Raw genomic sequence first — 6,405 nt, 5'->3', positions numbered from 1 at the left:
TGAATGGGGAAGATGGCGAATGAGAAAGGTGGTGAACGAGGAAGATGGTGAATGAGGAAGATGGTGAATGAGGAAGATGGTGAATGAGGAGGGTGGTGAGTGAGGAGGGTGGTGAGTGAGGAAGATGGTAAGTGAGGAAGTTGATGAATGAGGAAGGTGGTGAGTGAGGAAGATGGTGAGTGAGGAAGATGGGGAGTGAGGAAGATGGTGAGTGAGGTAGATGGTGAGTGAGGAAGATGGTGAGTGAGGAAGATGATGAATGAGGAAGGTGGTGACTGGGAACGATGTTGTGTGAAGAAATGATGATTGAAGAAGTTTGAATAATTATACAGCGCCATTTTTTATGGACACGCTGTACACATCAAACTTTCAATTCCAATAATCTTCCTTCCCCACACCAGAGCCTTCAGCTCCACTGGACTTGACTTTCGAGGCCGTGACGGCGACATCCTTCACAGCGACGTGGCTGAAACCCACGCAAGAGAACGGCCAGCTTGGGGCCTACCAAGTGAGGTGGTGGAGCAATGAAAACAATGAAATAGTTCAGAATGTCACTGATACTCGGTTAGAAATTACGAACCTGAACGCTTGTGATGCGTACATCGTAACTGTGTTGGCCACAACTGGCGCTGGACCTGGAAAGGAAATTCGGTCCGAGAAGAAAACTAGGGTGGCTGGTGAGCTTTAGTTCAATTAATTTTTATACAATGGTATATACTGATTGAGAAACTAACAACCTTAAATTATATTCATAATAAATGGAAAATTTTAAGTAACTGAAAATTAGCATTAATTTTGTCTTTCATCGTTTGATAATTAAAAATGTACATAAGATGGAAGGTTAGCAGTTTGGGAGAAGTGTTGACGTTTACTTGATTTCCTAAACCTAGCACCGCCACCGGGGTCACCCCCTGAAGTATCGTCCGTGGCAAGTCGTAGCGTCACCCTGACGTGGACCAAACCTGCCACTAAATGCGAGGTCGTCAACTACACCGTTGAGTACGGCGGTCAGGTCATGTGGGGAAACCACGCAACCTTGGAGGATAAATCTGCATATTCCGAGACTACGACGATAAATATCGCTGGTTTGACGCCGTACAGCAACTACTCCTTCTCTGTTGTGGCGGCGACTGCAGCTGGGAAGGGGGAGCCTTCACTGCCAACCTATTGTGTAACGCTAGAAGATGGTGAGTGGGGAAGAGGGTGAGTGGCGAAGATGACGAGTGAGGAAGATGGTGAGTTAGGAAGATGGTGAGCGAAGAAGATGGTGAGTAAGGAAGATGGTGAGTGAGGAAGATGGTGAGTGAGGAAGATGGTGATAGAGGAAGATGGTGAGTGAAGAAGATGAAAAGTGAGTACGATGTTGTATGAAGAAATGATGATTGAGGAAGTTAGTAATAATAATACAGCTACATTGTTTATGGAAACGCTGTACACATCAAACTTTCAATTCCAATAATCTTCCTTCCCCACACCAGAGCCTTCAGCTCCACTGAACTTGACTTTCGAGGCCGTGACGGCGACATCCTTCACAGCGACGTGGCTGAAACCCACTAATTGTCCTTCAATAATTGATGGAATTGAACAATTACTAGAAAAGGGCAAGAATATTAGGTTGAGTTGCAATGTAACAATTTCGTGGGATAAATTGCGCTAATAATTCACTCAATCGTCGGTTATTAGATCATACGCATACAAACCAAATAATTAAATAGATAAGAAATACGGTAAGCTTGGTCGTTGCCTGCTGTTGTCATATTGCTGATTATTGATTAAATCATAATTATATTTTCCCGTTATTGCATAAGACTCATTGAACTTCCATCCCATTTAATTATAAGAATGTTTATTGTTAGCGCAGCCCTGGACCAAAAATTTAACTCGTAAACAAGCCCTAGCGCCAACGCCTACCTTTATAATGCAATAAATATACTCAGCCTCACACCCAAGAAGCTGTAGATAACAGTCATCTCACCACACCAACATTTACTCACAGCAGCCTCACTCTCCAACCTGCTGCATCAATTAGTTAATTGTCAACAGGTCCTACTCCACAAAATTTTTCCCCATACTATCACTTCTCACAGTGCCGTAAGCCTTAAAATCCGCAGACCACGCCGGATCACCGTAAACCTGCTCCGCACCACATTTGACTGGCGTAATCCCACCGCACGCCACAGGCAGAAGCGCACCTGGCCCAACCTATTCCACCGCGCCCCGGCTCCCCCCTCCCGCAGCCAGAAGTCTTTCCTCGTTCGCTGATCAGTTAATTGTGCGCCAGGCGCTATGGAGACAGGCCTGACAGGGTTTACATGAACTACTCTTCGAGTAGCTCGTCCTTGCTCGTTATATATGCATTTGACGCTGTTGGAAATTGTTTCTGCCCGATGCATTATTCCAGATGATGCATGAAGAGAAGTCGAACATTTGCTATCCTCTGGTAGTTCACTCAAATGGCTAATTCAATGAATACTTAGCATTTAGATTCAAGCGCAGAATAACCGCTATAAGTTTCATATAACTCCATCTATTAAAAATTTTAAGAGGATATGACCTGCAAGCAGTTTGGCTTTCTCTATTGATTGAACATAAATTTGTTGTAATTTGTTAAATCGATTATGGTATGAATCTTTTCAATAAAGGTGAGGTAAATTTAATTGAAATCTTTTTGTTTTTAAATTCTTGCCCTTAATTTGAGCAAAAATGAATATTAAGGATGTAGTAAGAGAGGCTGCTCATGAGGCGTATCGAAATTTATTAAAAAATTAGCTGACATTAAGATTGACATGTTTGTTTCTTGCAGTCACCCACAATTTGCTGTGCAAAGAATGCAAGATTTTCAATGAACGTCTAATATTTATACGATAGCAATTCCTTTATTAAACATGTCTGAACTGAAGAGTTGTGGCTCCTCAACCGTCGCATAATTTGCCGCGGTGCTTGAAATAATCTTCTTTGCAAGGGAGCGGAACCAGTGAATAATAATTAATAACCGGCCTAAGAGTCTCTACGTAACGTTGTCGTGACTTGAAGAAAATTAGCGACATTTTACAGCGCGGCAGGTTGCTGCAGCTCCTGGACAGGTGGAGTTGGCAACCCTTAATAGAAGAGGTTTTCTGCGCCTTTTCAATTGCAGGTTGCTGCAGCTCCTGGACAGGTGGAGTTGGCGACCCTTAATAGAAGAGGTTTTCTGCGCCTTTTCAATTGCAGGTTGCTGCAGCTCCTGGACAGGTGGAGTTGGCAACCCTTAATAGAAGAGGTTTTTCTGCGGCTTTTTAAGTTTGCTGGCGGAGGCATAGGGTGCTGGAACTGCGAAGAAGGAAATTCCGAAAAAAGAAATATTGCCTGAAGCTTTTATTGAACGCATATGGAAATATCGGTAATAATCGATGGGGACTTATTTATCACTTAAATAATAGTTATTAAATCAAAATAGAATTTTTGAATAGCTACCTGACGGGAAAATATAATTAAATTCCAAATGAACATAAATGAAACCAATTTTTTCAATGCTTAATTTGTCCTCAATGTATGTGTAAATTCTTACAGGTGATCTACTAGGCGGCTAGGTCGAGATGATGTTATAACAAATTTGTATTCATTCTCTGTTTTCTAAGTTCATAGAGGGGGAGTGAGACGTGGGCAAATTTTTCAAATTGTGATTCTAATTTTCCTACCCAACGAAATCAATTTACATATGACATAGAAATACCTATATAGGTTTTCAGCTATCACTGTTTTAAGTTCGAACGTCGACTTCCTAAAGCAAATTCGTCATAATGCTTCCTACAATATTTATAGAGCAAATATCCAGAAAGAATTTAATCTTTCAGCAACGATTTATGTTTTGATTTTATTACACTCATTGACCCAATCAAAAAATCGAAACATTTCGTCGTAATCATCACGCGCAGCAGCAGGTGGATTAGAGTTTTCAATTTCATCAGTATGTTCAACTAAATGTTTTTTAGCCAATTGTTTATTTGCTGCGGCGTTTCAATTCTTATTCGATGTGTTACCTTAAATAGTTTCCTTACGTAGAAGCGAAATTTTTTAGGAATAGATATTTTGCCCTATCTAATATAATTTTGAATAGTTTTAAAAGATTTATTTGTCAATTCATTCTCTATCAATGCCACAACTAGCAACAGTTCGTACTGTGCATCTCTCAGCAAATTTTCTCTCTCAGAAATTATGTTTGTCGTCACTTATTCCCTCAACTCAAAAGGCGGTTACATTAAAATAATTGAGCCAACTGAGTTCGGAATCTCTGTTGAAACCTAGAAAGTAAAAACAATAGATAATATTCTATTGATACATTTTGTTGATATTAAATCAGACAAGTACTGTCATACATGAGACGTTATATAGCTAATATTATTAACCACATTAAATTTATTTGGCAATGGTAATTACGTATGATATGAAAGAACAATGACTAATTGGTCAGTTCTGTTATTAATTTATCACATTTGCAGTTAAATGGTTAAATATTGCACTGGAGCACGATGTGACTCACCTAGATCAATGCAGTAGATAGGAAGATACAGACGAGAATGGTTGAGTTGTCGGGCTTAAATGGAATTTTAAATAAATTCCTGGGTTTATGTAATTAGTTGATCAGGGCCATTCACCCATGCTCACGTCGTAAAATCGTGTAATAATTTTGTTGCATGTGCCGGTCTGAGCATGAAAATCACGCTAAACATGGCTCCTCTCACATGAGCTTATTCTATTCTATTCTATTCTAAGTATTTTATTAAGGTCGAACGTCGACTTCCTAAAGCAAATTCGTCATAATGCTTCCTACAATATTTATAGAGAAAATACAGTATGCAGAAAGAATTTGTTCTTTCAGCAACGATTTATGTTTTGATTTTATTACATTCATTGACCCAATCAAAAATAAAAAAAAATTTCGTCGTACTCATCACACGTAGCAGCAGGTGGATTGAAGTTCTCAATTTCGTCAGTATGTTCAACTAAATGTTTTTTTAGCCAATTTTTTATTTGCTGCGGCGTTTCAATTCTTATTCGATGTGTTACCTTAAATAGTTTCCTTACGTAGAGGTAAAAGTTTTTAGGAATAGTTATTTTGTTCTCCCTAATATAATTTTGAATAGTTTTAAAATATTTATTTTTCAATACATTCGCTATCAAAGCCACAACTAGCAACAGTTTGTACTGTGCATCTCTCAGCAAATTTTCTCTCGCAGAAATTATGTTTGTCATCACTCATTCCCTCAACTCAAATGACGGTTACATTAAAATAATTGAGCCGACTGAGTTCGGAATCTCAGTTGAAACCTAGTAAGTACAATCTATAGATAATATTCCAATAATACATTTTGTGATAATAAATCAGACAATTACTGTCATACATGAGATGTTATCGCTTATATTGTTACCCACATTAAATTTATTTGGCCATGGTAATTACGAATGATATGAAAACTAATTAGTCCAGATGACTTATAATTAGTCATAACAGAACTGACCATTTATTGGTCAGTTCTGTTATTAATGCATCACATTTGCAGTTAATTGGTTAAATATTGCAATGAAGCACAATGTGACTCACTTAGATCAATGCAGTAGATTGGAAGAAACAGACGAGAATGGTTGAGTTGTCGGGCGTAAATGAGAGTTTAAATAAATCCCCGAGTTTATGTTATTAGTTGATGAAGGCCATTCACCCATGCTCAGGTCGTCAAATCGTGTAATCATTTTGTTGCATTTGCCGGTCTGAGCATGAAAATCACGCTAAACATGGCTCTTCTTACATGAGCGGATGAGATAATATGACTGACTGTTATGGCATCAACTAAAGTGGTGCGTTAGCCTTGCTAACGGTGCTGTAATGAACGTAGCTCAGCTCCGCAGCCTATAGCACCGAAATAGTATTGTGAACGCATATCAAACGGATGTGTGGCATACGTGTTGGCATTTACTGCGTTCAGCCGTGCATATTACTCCAACGCTGGCTGAGGATAGCGTTCCCTTTTCTGTCTCGCTCGGGTAAATGTATCATGCGACGGTGGTGGCAGCTCTGTATGTATCCAATGTATGTGGGGCGGTCATTATCGCCCCGGTTTTGGAAAGTATTTCCAAAATTTAATTTAATTGTACATCCCAAAGAAGTATCTTACATCAAAATACTCGCTCAAGCCATGAGTTCTCGGTTAAAAGAGTGCATGGTCGACCCTGGGTAAATGGTCGTTTACAAAATTTTGCTGGCAAATATTCGAAATAATATTGCGGGTCAATTCAGTAACCCATAATTTGAGCTTTTTATGCAGATTGTGATGATACACTCATTTTACTATATACCTGTCTCTTATACACATCTAGATGTGTATAAGAGACAGGAACCAACACCAGGGGCCACGGCTATAAACTAAAAAA

Source organism: Hyalella azteca, unplaced genomic scaffold, assembly GCF_000764305.2.
Source record: "Hyalella azteca isolate HAZT.00-mixed unplaced genomic scaffold, Hazt_2.0.2 contig12019, whole genome shotgun sequence".
Lineage (NCBI taxonomy): Eukaryota > Metazoa > Arthropoda > Malacostraca > Amphipoda > Hyalellidae > Hyalella > Hyalella azteca.
This window is presented reverse-complemented; position numbering follows the sequence as displayed.